This window comes from Mobula birostris, chromosome 26, assembly GCF_030028105.1.
Source record: "Mobula birostris isolate sMobBir1 chromosome 26, sMobBir1.hap1, whole genome shotgun sequence".
Taxonomy (NCBI): Eukaryota; Metazoa; Chordata; class Chondrichthyes; order Myliobatiformes; family Myliobatidae; genus Mobula; species Mobula birostris.
The window spans coordinates 36,648,887-36,666,213 of NC_092395.1; the positions used below are offsets into that span (position 1 = coordinate 36,648,887).

At 45.3% G+C, this 17,327-nt stretch overlaps 1 protein-coding gene and 1 pseudogene across 3 annotated transcripts in view; both read left to right on the forward strand.

Moving 5' to 3' along the window:
* The window catches only part of sema6bb (sema domain, transmembrane domain (TM), and cytoplasmic domain, (semaphorin) 6Bb), a 567,817-nt gene that overhangs the window by 125,173 nt on the left and 425,317 nt on the right, over positions 1 to 17,327 (forward strand). The window lies entirely within an intron of this gene.
* LOC140188002 (zinc finger BED domain-containing protein 5-like) lies at positions 3,898 to 4,546 on the forward strand (annotated as a pseudogene).

A 17,327-nucleotide genomic window follows, 5' to 3' on the forward strand; every position in this document is an offset into this window, starting at 1 on the left:
CATCTCAGTGTGGTATGGCAATTGTCCTGTATTGGACCACAAAGCACTCCAGCGTGTGGTGAAAACTGCCCAGCGGACTATCGGCACGGAATTGCCCACCATTGAGAATATCTACCATAAACGCTGCCTGGGCAAGGTGAACAGCATTATCAAGGATGCATCTCACCCTAACCATGGACTTTTTACTCTCCTCCCATCCGGTAGGCACTACAGGAGCCTCCGCTCCCACACCAGCAGGCACAGGAAGAGCTTCTTCCCTGAGGCTGTGACACTGCTGAACCTCTCATCACAGCACTAAGCAGTATTGCATCCGTATTGTACTGTCTCAGTATTTTTATATTTGTGTGCTGTAGCACTTTTTTTATTCACAGTTATTTTGTAAATAACACTATTCTTTGCATTTCTGGTCAGATGCTAAAAGCATTTCATTGGCTTTGTATCTGTACTCGGCACAATGACAATAAAGTTGAATCTAATCTAATCTATTCCAATAGGGTTAATAGACACAGAGAGCTAAATGCATAGTTTAAAGACTGGTGTGGGAGAAGTGTGTTTGAGTTTGTGGGACATTGGCAGCAGTATGTGGGAAGGAAAGAGCTGTTTTCAATGGGACGGGCTCCACCTGAACCATGCAGGAACAGGGTCCTGGTGAACTACATAACTAGAGTGGTGGAGCGGGCTTTAAACTAAATGGTGGTTGGATAAAGTGGTGTCAACAGCTTGAAAAAGTATGGATCATGTAAAAGCGAAGGAGGGTGCAGGAGAGGATGCCAAAGTCACCACAATAAAAATAAGACAAAAAGTTTGAAAAGAGATAAGAATTCATCGAGGTAACATAAAGGCAAAATTGAAAATGGAGAGGAATACAGGACTGAAGGTGTCATATTTGGATGCACACAGTAGACGTTAAACAGTAAATGATCATGTAGCTCTGTTAGAAATTGGCAGGTATGACGTTGTGGGCATCACTGAGTCATAGCTGAAGGAACATCACAGCTGAGAGCTTAACATTCAAGGATACACCTTGTATGGACAAGCAGGAGGGCAGAAGGGGTGGGGTGGTTCTGTTGGTAAAAAGTGAAATCAAATTCTTAGAAAGGATTGGAAGATGTAGGTCCTTGTGGGTTAAGTTGAGGAACTGCAAGGGTAAAAAGGCCCTGATGGGAGTTATATAGAGGCCTCCGAAAAGTAGCCAGGATGTGGGGTACACATTACAAGGGAAGATGGAAGAGGCATGTAAGAAGGGCAATGTTACTATGATCATGGGTAATTTCAATAACCAGGTAGAATGGGGAAATCAAGTTGGTGCTGGATCTCAAGAGAAGGAATTTGTAGAATGGCTATGAGATTTTCATTAGATCAGCTTCTGGTCAAGCCCACTAGGGAAAGGGCATTTCTGGATCAGCTCTTGTGTAACGAATGAGATTGAATTAAGGAGCTTATGTTAAGGAAACCTTAAAAGGCAGTGAACATGATATGCTGGGGTTCACCCTGCAGTTTGATAGATAGAAGCTAAAATCAGATGTATCAGTATTGAGTAACGGGAATTACAGAGACAGGAGAGAGGAGCTGACCAAAGTTGATTGGAAGGGGACACTTGCAGGGATGACACAGAACAGCAATGGCTCAAGTTTCTGGGAGTAATTCAGAAGGCACAGGATTGGTTCATCTCAATGAAGCAGCATTCTACTGGAGGATGAGGCAATAGTGCCTGACAAGGGAAGTCAAAGGCAGCATACAAGCAAAACTAGAGGATTAGAAAATTTTTAAAAACCAACAGAAATCAACTAAAAAGGCAATAAGGAAAGAAAGGATAAAATATGAAGGTAAACTGGCCAAGAATATAAAAGATTGTTACTAAAAGCTGGCCAATAATATAAGAGGCTGAAAAATTACACTGGAAAGGTAGTATTGGTGGGCAAGGAAATGGTGGAAAATTTCAGTAAGTATTTTTCGTCAGTGTTCACTACAAAAGACATGAGCAGTATACCAGAAATGTGAGTGTCAGTGGGCAGAAGTGAGCGTAGTCACTGTTAATAAGGAGAAGGTGCTCAGGTTGCTGAAAGGTCTGAAGTTATTTGGACCAGATGGTTTACACCCCCAGGGTTCTGAAAGAGGTAGCTGAATAGACTGTAGAGGTATTAGTAGTAATCTTTCAAGAATCACTAGATTCTGAAGAACTGGAAAATTGCAAATGTCACTCACCCTTTAAGAAGGGAGGGAAGGCAAATGGCAGGAAATTATAGGGCAGCTAACTTGATTTCAGTGGTTGGCAAGATGCTAGTGTCCATAATTAATGCTGAGGTTTCAAGTTACTTAGAGGCTAAAGCCAGCATGATTTCTTAAGAGGAAAATCTTGCCAGGCAAAGCTGTTGAAATTCTTTGAGGAAATGACAGGTAGGATAGAAGAAGAGTCAGTGGATGGTGTTTACTTGGATTTTCAGAAGGCACCTGACTAGGTGCTATACATGCAAATTGTCCAGCCTCACCATGGTATTACAGGAAAGATACTAGCATGGAGAGAAGACTAACGGACTGGCATGAGGCAAAGATAATAAAGGGAGCCTCTTCTGGCTGGCTGCCAGTGACTAGTGTTCCACAGGGATCAGTGCTGGGTATGCTCTAGTTATGTTATACATTAATGACCTGGATAATGAATTGAAGCTTTCTGGCCAGGTTTACAGATGATACAAAGATAGGTGGAGGATCAGACAATGTGAGGTAGCGGCAAACCTGCAAAAAGACTTGGACAGATTAGGAGAATGGACAAAGAATAGGAAGATGGAATACAGTGTAGAGAAGTGTATGGTCATGCACTATAGTAGTAGAAATAGGCTATTCCTAAATTTGGAGAAAAAAATCAGAAATCAGAGGTACAAGGGAGCTTAAGAGTCCTAGTGCAGGATTCCCCAAGAGCTAGCTTATAGGGTGAGTCAGTAGCAAGGAAGGCAAGGCAAATTCAATGTTAACATTCATTTCAGGAGGACTAGAATATAAAAGTCAAGATATAAAGCCTTGGCATTATAAGACATTGGTCAGACTGTATCTGGAGTATTCTGAACTGTGTTGGGCCCATATCTAAGAAAGCATGTCCTGAAGAGGAGAGAGTCCAGAGGAGGTTCACAAGAATGATCCCAGGAATGATGGTGTTTCTGTATGAAGAGTGTCTGATGCCTCTGGGCCTGTACTCAGTGGAGCTTAGATGAATGAAGGTGGATCACATTGAAACCTACCAAGTATTGAAAGGCATAGTCATAGTTAATATGGAGAGGATGTTTTCATTAATGAGAGATTCTAATGGTTCCCAAAGTGGGGGTGAGAGGTTCTAAGGGGACGATAAAGATAAAAGGGCAATGGGGGTGGGCACTCAATAGCAAGGGGGACAGCAGAAGGATTACAGACTTAATTTGATCCTCAGTGCCTCATAATTGATTACAATCATCACTTAATCAACTAACCTCCTGCTAAGCCCCAGTTTTCTTAGACTTTGCTTGAAACACATTTTAGTTGTTGAAAAGCAGTGTGACATTTGTGTACTTGGCATATCATGAGAAATTTGGACTAAAGAAACCGTAATTTTTCTGGGCGTTATTGCTGTTCACTATTGTGGTACAGTTTAACTAGTAGAGTATGATTCCCATACTCTGATGATGCGGTGGCACAATTCCTGTGAATTAGGGAATGGTGTTCAATGGAGTTAGGAAATCCGCCCTTTTGAATGGTCTTGACCCACGGCCCAACTGAGATATAGCTGCCCCACTTTATGTACCTTCAGCCAAAGAGTCGGGTTTTGCCTGAGCTATGATGATGTCATAACTTTCCTCTTTAGTGATAGCAGCACTTGAAGTTGGACTTGTACAATAGGTGATTGACCATGGCTGTTAATCCATAATGAAAATGGCAGAAGCAGACCAAGTGAAAAAGAAGTGTAGACAGTAGAGTGTGGAGTATCCAAAGTATAGATTTATACCAACATCAATCAACCAACGGCAGCCAATGTTAATGTTGTGTGAAAAAGTTTTCTCAAATGAGGCAACAGAACCTTCCAGGCTCCTTGAATATTTGAAGAGAATGCACTCTGATAAAACAAGCAAGAACTTGGCTCATTTTCACTCACTTTGTGAAAACTTTCAAACAGAATACACTTCAAAACCTGTTTGCCAGCTATTCACAACATAACAGTGATGGTTTGCATGATTCATACAACATTACATTGCTCATTGCTAAATCTGGAGAGGCCCATACAATTGGAGAAGATCTGATTCTGCCAGCAATAAGGAATATGGTTTTGCATAAGTCACCAGACCAAATAACTAAAGTGATTCTGCTCAGTGACAGCTCTGTTCAAAGACGAATAGATGAAATGTCTGAGAACGTGGAAGATACATTGTGCAACATGCTTATGACAACTAAATTTGCCAGCAACAAATCTTTGCCTCTTGTTTATGTTCTCTTCATAAAAGGTGAAGGTATAGTTCAAGAGTTGTCATTTGCAAGGGGACTGGAAACAGATATGATGGGGGGATTCAGTATTTCAGATTTCTGAGCAATTTCTCAAAGAGAAGGGCATTCCGTGCAGCAACATTCTTGCTTGTGCAACAGATGGGGCACCATCAATGACAGGACACCACTGTGGGGTTATTACTTTCTTAAAAAGAACTATACCTAACACATTTACCATTCACTATGTAATTCACAGACAACATCTTGTCAGAAAAAAAACCTAGTGAACATCAGCCCAAATCATTAAATACTGCTATTACAGCAGTAAATAAAATCAAGTCCATGCTATCAATTCCAAACAACATTAAGAACTTTGTATTGAGGACGATAAAGACTTTGATGCTTGCTGTTGCATGCAGAAGTCAGATGACTCTCAAATGGAAACTGCCTGAGATGCTTTTATGCACTTTTTGAAACTGTAATAAAATTCTTTGAAGACTCAATTGCTTCATTCAGTAATCAACTCAAATGTATTAGGCATGACATTGCTTATTTGTCAGAATTATTCGCAAAGTTTAATGAAATCAATGTTCAATTGCAGGGAAATGATGCGAGTCTTACCAAAGTCAAATCTGTCATCTGCACATTTAACCCTATTTAAGTGCAACATTGGCCTTTGAGACCTTGTTCAATCTCCGAGCCTCTCTGTGTAGGAAGAGAAAGAGAGAATACTAGATAATGATCTTCAAGTGTACTGTGCACACGTGTCAGAGAGATTTCAGGATCTTTTCTCGATGCAAATTCCAGATTGAGTAATAAATCCATTCCTGAACACTTGTAATGAGAAATTAACAGCAAGCACAGAGGAAGAACTGATCTTACTACAAAATGACTTTGAGCTGCAGCCGAGTTTTAAAAAATCAGACCGAGACTTTCGGTAGCAGAAGGAAATCTCTGAACGCTATCCTGCACTGTTCAGAATGGTCAAGATGTTCTTTATTGCATTTCCAACATCATATTTAGTAGAGCGTGGTTTCAGTGCAGTTTGCCAACTTCTTTAAAAGCATCAAAACAGACTGCAAGTTACTAAACATGGGGATCTGAGACTCCTGAGTGTCATTCTGCCTGATGTTGAGAAGCTGATATCACTGCAGCAAGCCCATCCATATCATTGAAAGTTGAAAAAGCAATGCAGTAGTGAATAGTAGTCTACTAAGGTATGATCTACAATTGTTGATAAAAATTATTTTTACTGTAAATAATTTTATTTGTAGCTTTAAATAGATTTGAATAATTTTTGCAATTATTTGTTATTGCTTTGAATTTGCAGTCCCTATTCTCTTTCACTATGCATCATAAATCAAAATTCTTAATAGGTTTTATGAAATGGCCAGAAGGGTAGAGGAGGTTACTGGCAATGTGGTCTGGGAGCCAAGGGGGTTGAAACCCAAAAAAGTTTGGGAACCACTAGTCTAGGACCAAAGGGCACAACCTTAGAATAGAAGGATGTCCCTTTAGAACAGATGAGGAGGAATTTCTTTAGCCACAGGGTGGTAAGTCTGTGGAATTCATTGTCACAGACAGCAGTGGAGGCCAAGTCATTGTGTATATTTAAAGAAGAGGTGAAGAGGTATACCAGCACACTGCCTGGATTAGTGGGCACATGCTGTGAACAGAAGTTGGACAAACTTGGTATTTTTTGGAGTGGCAGAGGCTGAGGAGAGACCTGATAGAAGTTCATAAGATTGAAAGGCACAGATAGAGTGGGGAGCTAGCTTCCTTTCTTGCAAGGTCAAAATATCTAAAACTAGAGGGCACGCATTTAAGGTGAGAGGGAGGAAGTTCAATGGAGGTATCCATAGTAATTTTTTTTACACAGAGAAGTGGGTGCCTGGAATGCACTGCCCAGGCTGGAGGTAAAAGGAAATGTAATAGTGGTAAACCATGTATATATGTTGTAACTCGGTTACCTGTCTGGACACACCCCTCTGCTGACTGCCCCTGTGGCTCCTCCCACAGAGTCCTGTATAAAGGTGTTCGCCTTGCCCCTCCCCCTCAGTCTGGGGGCAGACACTCACTGTGGAGGTCGTATTGTACAGCGAATAAAAGCCTTTCAGTATTTTACCAAACCTCAGTCTTTTGGAGTAATTGAAGGTGCTTCAATTTTATTCGCTGTACATTTTAAAACATGGAACAGGCCATGAGACCAGACAAATTAGAACTCGATCCGCAAATGCCTGACGCTGGAAACGCTTTCGAACTCTGGCTGGCCTGCTTCGAAGCGTATCTAGAGGAGATTAAAGCGACCGACCCTGTAGCGAAGCGCAGAGTTCTATTCTCCAGGGTCAGTCCACGGGTTTATTCACTGATCAGAGACCAGCCGAACTACGACGGCGCGATGAACGCACTCAAAAGACAATACCTGCGGCCGATAAACAGCGTCTATGCTCGGCATCGCTTAGCGACACGGCAACAACGGTCCGGGGAATCGAGTGCTGAGTTTGTCCGGGCCCTACAGACACTCGTGCGGGCCTGCAATTGCCAGGAGCTGACGGCGACGCAGCATGCAGAACTCCTAGTGAGAGACGCCTTCGTCACGGGGACCAGGTCAGTGTACGTGCGCCAGCGGCTGCTGGAAAAAGCCGATCTTACCCTAAGTTCGGCGATCGAGCTGGCTGAAACGTTGGAGGCCGCTCTGCATAACTCCGAGACTCTCCAGGCACGTGATCCCCCGATGGCCTCGTGGGCGCCACCGACCCCGCAACCCGCCGGCGAATCGACCTCGGCTGCTGCCAGTCGTGAGTCCGCGAAGTGCTACTTTTGCGGACTGGAGAAGCACCCCCGGAAACGCTGCGCGGCCTGACAAGCTACCTGTTCCAGCTGCGGAAAGAAGGGCCACTTTGCCAAGGTCTGTAAGTCAAAACCGCGAGCGGGATCGAGCAGCGCCGCGTGCGAGACGTGGGGGTCGCCATCTTCCCTGCACACTGCCACCACGTGCAAGACATGGGGGCCGCCATCTTCCCTGCCGCCATCTTCCCTGCACGCCGCCACCACGTGCGAGACATGGGGGTCGCCATCTTGCCTGCCGCCATCTTCCCTGCACGCCACCACCACGTGTGAGACATGGGAGCGGCCATTTTAGTCAGCGCCACCTCCCACCGCCTACGACCAACGGTTGCTCACGGGCCACCCCACCGCGCCGGACCAAGACAGCGACCCCACCCTGGCTTCTGTGACCCTCGACCAAAGCGCTTCCCACCAGCTCGCAAGGTCAATGATGGACATCCTGGTGGAGGGGCGCAGGACAAGCTGCCTGTTTGACACAGGCAGCATGGAGAGTTTTATCCACCCGGCCACGGTGCAGCATTGTGGACTCATGATACGGCCGGTGAGTCAGAGGGTCACCATGGCCTCCGGGTCGCATACAACAGACATCCGGGGGGGTTGTGTAGCGACACTAGTGGTGCAGGGCACAGAATATCGGGACTTTAAGTTACTGGTCTTGCCTCAACTGTGTTCCCCTGTGCTGTTGGGGTTGGACTTCCAGAGCCACCTGAAAAGCGTGACAATGAAGTATGATGGGCCCCTCCTGCCAATTACTGTCATAAATCCCCTGTTTTGTAGAGATATGTCACGTACCCCGCTACTGACCACACACACACACCGACCCGCACATCCCACCCAACATCATGCCAACTGCCACACTACCGACACCACTTGCGGCCACTCCACCATCAGGATCCCTCCCCCACCGCTGTTCGCCTACCTGACCCCCGACTGTAAACCTGTGGCAACTAAAAGCAGGAGGTACAGCGTGGGGGACCGAGCTTTCATTAAGTCGGAGGTGCAGCGGCTGCTCAGGGAGGGGGTCATTGAGGCAAGCACAAGTCCTTGGAGGGCGCAGGTGGTCGTTGTTTGGAACGAGGAGAAGAATAGGATGGTCGTGGACTATAGCCAGACCATCAATAGGTTCACGCAGCTCGACGCGTACCCTCTACCCCGCATCACGGATATGGTCAATCAGATAGCACAGTACAAGGTGCACTCGACCATAGACCTAAAATCCACTTACCATCAGCTCCCCATCCGCCGGGAGGACCGCCCTTACACCGCCTTCGAGGCGGACGGCAGGCTTTATCAATTCCTGCGCGTCCCCTTTGGTGTCACGAATGGTGTATCTGTCTTCCAGAGGGCAATGGACTGGATGGTGGACCAGTGCCAACTGAAGGCCACGTTCCCATATCTGGATAACATCACCATCTGCGGTCACGATGAGCAGGATCACGACAACAACCTCCAAAAATTTCTCCAAGCGGCCAAATCTTTCAACCTCACCTATAACAAGGGCAAGTGTGTATTTGGGACCACCGGACTTGCTATCCTTGGGTGTGTCGTGGAGAATGGAGTCATTGGCCCTGACCCCGACCGTATGTGCCCCTTGTTGGAACTCCCTCTTCCCAATACCCTCAGAGCCCTCAAAAGGTGCCTGGGCTTCTTTTCATATTACGCCCAATGGGTCTGTAACTATGCAGACAAGGCCCGCCTCCTGGTCAAGTCCACCACATTCCCCCTCTCTGCCGAGGCCCATGCGGCCTTCAACCGCATAAAAGGGGACATTGCCAAAGCAGCAATGCATGCGGTGGATGAGGTCATTCCCTTCCAAGTAGTGAGTGACGCCTCCGACTTTGCACTGGCTGTTACCCTCAACCAGGCAGGAAGACCAGTGGCGTTCTTCTCCCATACCCTTCAAGGCTCTGAAATTCGGCATTCTGCGGTAGAGAAAGAGGCCCAGGCCATAGTGGAAGCTATAAGGCACTGGAGGCACTATCTTGCCGGCAAAAGGTTCACCCTGCTAACTGACCAGCGCTCAGTCGTATTCATGTTTAATAATCAGCAGCGGAGCAAAATCAAAAATGATATAATTCTGAGGTGGAGAATGGAACTCTCCACCTACAACTATGACATCATGTACAGGCCTGGGAAGTTCAAGGAGCCCTCCGATGCCCTATCCTGGGGAACATGCACCAGCGCGCAGATAGACCGGCTATACACCCTACATGTAGACCTTTGCCACCCGGGAGTCACCCGGCTTTTCCACTTCGTGAAAGCCCGGAACCTGCCTTACTCCCTTGAGGAGATCAGGATGATGACCAGGGACTGCCAAGTCTGCGCAGAGTGCAAACCGCACTTCTACCGACCCAAAAAAGCACCACTCATCAAGGCCACCCGCCCCTTTGAGCGACTGAGTGTTGACTTTAAGGGCCCCCTTCCCTCCATCGACCGCAATGTGTACTTTCTTAACGTAATTGACGAGTACCCGCGGTTCCCCTTCGCCATCCCCTGCCCCGACACCACTACCACATCAGTTATAAAAGCCCTGCACAAGCTCTTCATTCTGTTCGGATACCCATGCTATATCCACAGCGACAGAGGGTCCTCGTTTATGAGTGACGAGCTGTGCCAATATCTACTGGCTAGGGGAATTGCAATCAGTAGGACCACGAGCTATAATCCCTGGGGGAATGGACAGGTAGATAAGGAGAATGGCACAGTGTGGAAAGCCACACTCTTAGCCCTCAGGTCAAAGGGATTGCCGGTCTCCCGCTGGCAGGAGGTCCTTGCCGAGGCACTCCACTCCATCCGCTCCCTGTTATGCACAGCCACCAATGCCACCCCTCATGAGCGGCTCTTTTCTTTTCCCAGAAAGTCGACCACTGGGACCACCCTACCAACTTGGCTGACGTCCCCGGGGCCAGTGCTGCTCTGGAAACATGCGAGGAGCAATAAATACTCCACGATAGTCGAGAGGGTTCACTTACTTCATGCGAACCCCCAGTATGCCTACGTGGTTTTACCTGATGGGCGGGAGGACACGGTCTCCATCCGCGACCTGGCGCCCGCAGGAGCTCCGGGCCCCTACCCTGAACACTCCGTGGTGACTATTGACCCCGTACCCACCAATGTATGTACCTACGACACACCGTGCACCCCAAACCCTATACAGACACCACACGACACTCCCATACCGGGCGCGACGCACACGCACGAGGGATTACCGACGCCTAACGTGCTGGCACCTGAAGTCAGGCCGGAGCCAGCACAACCGCCATTGCCGGTGCAATCACCGCCGGTGCTACGTAGGTCACAGCGACGGACTCAACCGCCTGATAGGCTTAACCTGTAAATATACTTCTTGTAAATATTGTCAGTCACTTCACCCTGCGGGACTTTTTTTAAAAAAAAGGAGGGGTGAATGTAGTAAACCATGTATATATGTTGTAACTCGGTTACCTGTCTGGACACACCCCTCTGCTGACTGCCCCCGTGGCTCCTCCCACAGAGTCCTGTATAAAGGTGTTCGCCTTGCCCCTCCCCCTCAGTCCGGGGGCAGACACTCACTGTGCAGGTCGTATTAAACAGCGAATAAAAGCCTTTCAGTATTTTACCAAACCTCAGTCTTTTGGAGTAATCGAAGGTGCTTCAGTAATAGAAATGTTTTAAGAAGCTCTTAGATAGGAACATGAATTTGCAGAGAATGCAGGGTTGTGGATTTGTGTAGGTGGAAGGGATTAGCTTTGTTAGATATTTAATTACTAATTCAATTAATTCGGCACAACATCATGGGCCAAAGGAGGGCCTTTTCCTGCACTGCATTGTTCTGTATTCTATAACTGTAGTCATGTCCCTTATCTAGTAGTACAATTAACATTTACTCATCTTTATTACTCATCTTTGTCTCTTGGCTGTTTCCATAAAAGATATTTATAGAGATGGCCAAAGATTTAATCCTAGAGATGGATTTTAATGGCTGCCATAAAGGAGGAGTTTGAAGGGATCTGTGTAGTGCTGGATTCACCATTTGAAGGCGCACTGGTCAGTGGTGGGCAAAAGGAGTTGTATATGTACTGGAGGTTAGAGTTGGATGGATCAAGGTTTTTTGTTGTACAGAAGCTGAATGAAGTATAAAACATGCAAGCTGAAATATTGGCTGTATAGCTCTGGTTTCCTCCTACATCCCAGAAATGTGTGGGTTAGTTAGTTAACTGTAAATTGCCCCTAGTCAGTGGTAGAATCAGGAGGAAAGATGATGAGCGTATGCAGAGAATAAACAAATGGGATTAATAGAGGATGAGCGTGATTGGGTGATTGGTGTCTGTACTTAGTGGTCCAAAGATCTGTTTCCATGTTATAACACTCTATGTCACTTAGTGAAGTCTTTCTGCATTTGACAAGTATGCAGAGCTGTGTTCGAAAGTAGCACCCTGTATTTATTGCTGGAGTTCAGGATTAACAATGACTGTAATAATCAGCCCAGTCAATTGCCAGTAACAATCACTGTCTCACCAACTGTAGAAGATGCAAGGTCTGAGATTCCTTCCCCAAATCTTTCCATTTCCATTTCCTGCATCCACAGCCTCCTTGACATCTGCCTTTGGCTCCACATTTAGACACCTGCTCTCATATCTCCTGCATGGAGCATGGAAAAGTATTATTTGACAATGCACCATGAATTGCCTTGGCTGCTTTATTATATTAAAGGCACCAGATAAAAATAAGTTTGTGTTGCTTCTCCTTAGCAATCACTCTCAAGCAATCAGTGCTATTTCAAAGGTTCAAGGGTCACATTTAATGTCAGAAAAATGTACACAATATACATCCTGAAATGCTTTTTTTTTCCGTTTAGGAGAAGTATTGTAACATTGGAGAGAAAATACATTAATTGCAATGATTTGGGAGCAAAAGAAGATTTTGTGGGAATATTGTTTGCTCATTGTACTCTTCTTTCTCAAATGTTTTAAGGATGCAAGCTGTAAATTAGCAAGAATCTGATTTGATGTTTTGGATGTGTTCTAAGCTGTCAGATCCTTCCTGGTCTCTGCTGCCTTCCTGCTCAATTGTTCTAGTCAGGATCAGCCTTGTTCCACTTGCACAATCACCAGGAACCTTAATTATTGACAACGCAGAAGGTGATTCAGAGTTGCCCAACCAAGAAGATTGGCTGCACAGCTATTTTCAAAGAATAACCCGTGAACCATCTAATGTGAGCTGAATCTAATGGGCTTCAGAATTGTTTGTGTCTCTGTTCAATTTAAAGAATCATTATTTAATGGGTTCTGCCTTTATGTTGACTGAAATAGCCACTATTCATCCTTTACCAAAGAATAAAAGGCATCCATACTGCATTAATCTGTAAAATTCGATCCTTGTCATGTTTAGTGATGCTTCGCAAAAACCTTGTTACCTAGTTAGCTGCTGTCATCAGTGCTTATTCCAGTATATTCAGAACATAATTACATTCTGGTCCATCAGATGTTGAGGAAAAACAGAATTAATTATTGATTGCCTCAGGTTCCTTTAAGACTAATCATAAATGGTTCCCAATTGGAAAGTGCACTGCTTAGTGAGGAATTAAGTCAAGCAGTCCAGGAAGGTTTCAAGTTCAGTCTCCAGTCAGGGTCATTTTGAGCAAGAGTGGAGGTAATGGCTGTTTTAAGCTCAGGGTTTCTGTACTGAATGATGAATGAAACCAAGGTCTTGCACATTAATTACTGTGTGCCATCAGTAATTTCTCTCTGTGCCGACGGATATTTGAGATCTGAAATCTGCTGTAACTTCCCTGCCTCTCCTGAACAACTCTTCGGTGCTGAAGTCACTGGGTAGGTGTCAGCCAAAGGAAAACTGCTCAGTTTTCTGGTGCTCAGCGGAGTAGAGTCCAGTGGGGGAGCCTTCTCTCCTGGATGGCGGCAGAGATTAGCGGCTGCTTTCAATAAGTTCCAATACTGCTGGGTAGAAGGAAGGGATTGGCAGCACCACCGTGAGTGAGCTGGCGAGAATTCCACAAACTGGCGCCTTTGGGATCTTTGAGAATAACTGAATTTTTGTACATCAGTATAGCATTGTTCAGCAATGTACTCAATACTCAGGCTTGATCCTATACTCTTGAAAAGACCTTAATAAGGTATGGGAGCAGAATTAGGCCATTGAGTTTGCTCTGCGTTCAACTATGGCTGATTTTGTTTTTCAATACCATTTTCCCACCTTCTTCCCATAACCCTTAACACCCTTACTAATCAAGAATCTATCAATTTCCTTATTTACTCGGCCTCCATAGCCACCCATGGTAACGAATTCCCTGGATGCACCACATTCTGGCTGAAGAAATTTCTCCTCATCTCAGCTTTAAAAGGGCATCCTTTTATTTTGAGGCTGTGCCTCCCCCCATGTCTTCCTGACTCAGAGCTGAGGACCGAAATAAGATGGACACTAGGTGTATAATGTCACCACTAGTAAGGTACTTAATATTCTGTTGTGGCTTTAGTTGTTTCTCTTTGAGACTCCAAGGAAATACTTGGGTGTAGCCATTACCAAACTAGTCTTCAATATCCTCATCATGTACAGGGATCCTGATTAAATTTCAAAGCAAAAACAGAGGAAGCAGTCTGGGAAAATGCTTTGAACTGACAAACAGGTGAGTGGTGGGGTCATTGCGCTTTAAGAGCTGAAAGGTAGGCAGATGTGCCGTCCATCACCTCGTACAACAGCACAAGCTGCCTGCAAGGCAAGATTGATGTCTATACTGAAGCTGCGATTCCCAAAGAGCCATCTCATCAGTTTGTTTCTGTCAGCTGGTGCCAGTTCAACTGCTCCGATTCTCAGTCTGTGAAGGAGCTCCTACCAGCAGTGAGACACCAGACAAAATAAGCACTGACTAGTAGCTTCCCTGTAGGTTACCTGTAGCTCTTGTCACTTCTCTGCCTTAATAAATGACATAATATTTATGTATCTTTCTTCCCCCCTGCCCTCCTCGAAAAGGAACTGACGCATGCTAAACTTCATTTCCTGCTTTCAAAGCTCTCTGTGTTGACTGAAGTATTACCTTTGCCACAGGAGGTTCAAGTGTAGTAGAGCCATTGATATGCGCCACAGATGGATGACTTAGCAAATGCTTTGGCTGCAAAATTTGGCCCCTTGGCACACAGTTTACTGGTGGCTACACAATTGAATGAGATCCAAGATGGCTTCCTCTAAATGTGTGCCATGTTGACGGAGTGTCAGGCCATGTACTGCCAATGCCAGCCAGATCTTTGCAGGGCAGCCAAAAATTGTGCAAAACTGACCTGATGCCAGGGTTGCAATTACAGAGCACAGTGCTTGAGTTCACATCCTCTCTTAACTTTGCACTGCCTAACACATGTTCAGCAACAAGGCTACACTAATGGTGGTCATTGATTCATTTCAGCTGGTGGTAATGCAAGTGTTTGCTGTTCCTAGAATGAAAATTGCTAAGTGGTATGTCAGGTGTGGATGGAATTTCTCCCAGCTTATAAGGCACAATCTAATTATTCCCTGACATGGTTGTTTAAGTAAATATTTCCCTTGCAATACTATATGGCTGGACAGGAGCAGAGAGCAGGGCATTCTGCTGGAGAGAATGGGTAGATTAGTAAAGGCAAAGGAGAGATTTTAACAAAAAAAAACATTTCCACCAGGTGGGATTCAGAGAGCTGTCTGTGATTGGAACCTCAGCAACAAATGGCTAAACAATTCTTCCATAAGACCATGTTCTTGAAAGTCCCTACAAAAAATGAGCATATCTACAAGCTTAGCACGGGATGAGGACTACACTGCCAGTGACCCCCCATCAGAAGAGCGGGCCATGATCTGTTTATATCTTCAGCTCCTACATAGCCGCATCTGCAGAATGATGCAGCCACCATGCGCTGACTGGATTTAAATCCAAGATGTCAAGGGACAGCAGGGACGAGCAGCTCTTTGAGGAAGATGTCAGTACTGCTGTACAGTGCTCTGCTGACACCACTTGTCAGCTTTCAGATTACTTTATTTTGTTACATCAGAGATTCTAGCTCATTGAATTTACATGACTCACAAAGCATTCTTGCTCTCCCCCCACTAATATTCCCTGTAATATATTTTTCCCACATTCCTATTAACTCCCTCCACTCAGATTCTACCACTCATGTGTTCACTGGGAGCAATTTACAACGGCCATTTAACCTCCTAGTCACACCATATTTGGGATGAAGTGGGAACCCACATAACTGTAGGGAGAAAGCGCTCTACAGGACAGGATGGAACCTGGGTCACTGGAACTGTGAGGTAGCAGCTCTGCTAGCTCTGCCTCTGTGGTACAAAGGGATTTTACTACGTAGACAATATCTGACCATGAGAAATGAATGACACAGCATCATCCCAGGTTTTCTGCCGGCAGGGGTAACACACACAAAATTGTGGAGGAGCTGAGCAGATCAGGCAGCATCTATGGAGAGGAAGGGTCCTGACGAAGGGTCTCAGTCCAAAATGTAGACTGTTTATTCCCCTCCATAGATGCTGCCTGACCTGCTGAGTTCCTCCACCATTTTGTGTGTGTTACTCTGGATTTCCAGCTTCTGCAGAATCAGAATCAGGTTTATTATCACTGGTATGCGTCATGAAATTTGTTAACCTGGTAGCAGTAGTTCAATGCAATACATAATATAGAAGAAAAAACAATAAAAAATAAGTAAATCAATTAGTGTATATTAGTGTATTGAATAGATTAATAATTGTGCAAAAACAGAAATAATATGTATTAAAAAGATGAAGTAGTGTTCATGGGTTCAATGTCCATTTAGGAATTGGATAGCAGAGGGGAAGAAGCTGTTCCTGAATCACTGAGTGTGTGCCTTTAGGCTTCTGTACCTCCTACCTGATGGTAACAGTGAGAAGAGGCAAGCCCTGGGTGCTGCGGGTTCTTCTTAATGGACGCCGCCTTTCTGAGACACTGCCCCTTGAAGATGTCCTGGGTATTTTGTAGGCTAGTACCCAAGATGGAGCTGACTAAATATACAACCCACTGTGGCTTCTTTTGGTCCTGTGCAGTAGCCCCCCAGCCCCCATAGCAGACAGTGATGCAGCCTGTCAGAATGCTCTCCATGGTGCATCCGTAGAAGTTTTTGAGAATTTTTTGCAGTAGTGGTAATACTGCCACTGAGTGGCAGTTCATGTCAACACCTGCACTGGATTCACCACAGCCAGTCTTCAGATGCTTCATAGTACCATTATGCAGTTGTCCACGCCTTTGTATTTGGGGGCAAACCAAGTTACCATGCCACAAATGGTTGAGTGGAGGACTGTCTTGCTGTGACAATTTTGTTGCTGTTTGACCCTCCCCAAAGGCGCCTTGGAACAATAGACAGAATGGCTGCCAGGGTTGATGGTGCTCTGCTGTTCACACAGACTGGCCTCTCAAAGTTCTTATCTAAGCCCTCCATAACCAAAGTCCTACAGAGACATCCTTCAGAGGGTGGATATTATCTTCTGTTGCTTGCCCCTAGTGCTCAATAATTCAGAAAATGCCAATACCACCTCTGAGATAAATTCAAATTGCATAGTGTTAGTATGTGAGATGATGCTTGAAAGTGGGAAAAACAGTAGTGATGTGTCTTCATCACCACTGTCCATCTACTCAACCAGGTTACAAATGTCAAAGCAGAAAGACTGAGCGCTGGGCTCTGGAAAGAGGTGATGGGAGTTAGAGTTGCATGTGGAGATAGTTGATCAAAGTAGGAGTTTATACTTGCACCCTCTGAGATGACAGGATGAGACTGTGGGATGAAAGAATTGTAGGGGTGAGGAGGACGATACTCATGACAGTTCATTCGTACTGAAGTTGGGATGGAGGGGTGGGAGTGGTGAACAAATGGATTCAACCTTTGCCTAGTTTGTCCAATCAAAATGAAACGGAGGGTCAGCCTGATGGAGTAAGTATGCTCTCAGTTTTAAGAGATAGAGTTGACCACCCAAAGTTAACGCGAATAGCAGATGGGGCAATGATTTCAACAGTGAGATCCTAAGGAGGGCTGAAAGCACATCAATAAAATAAA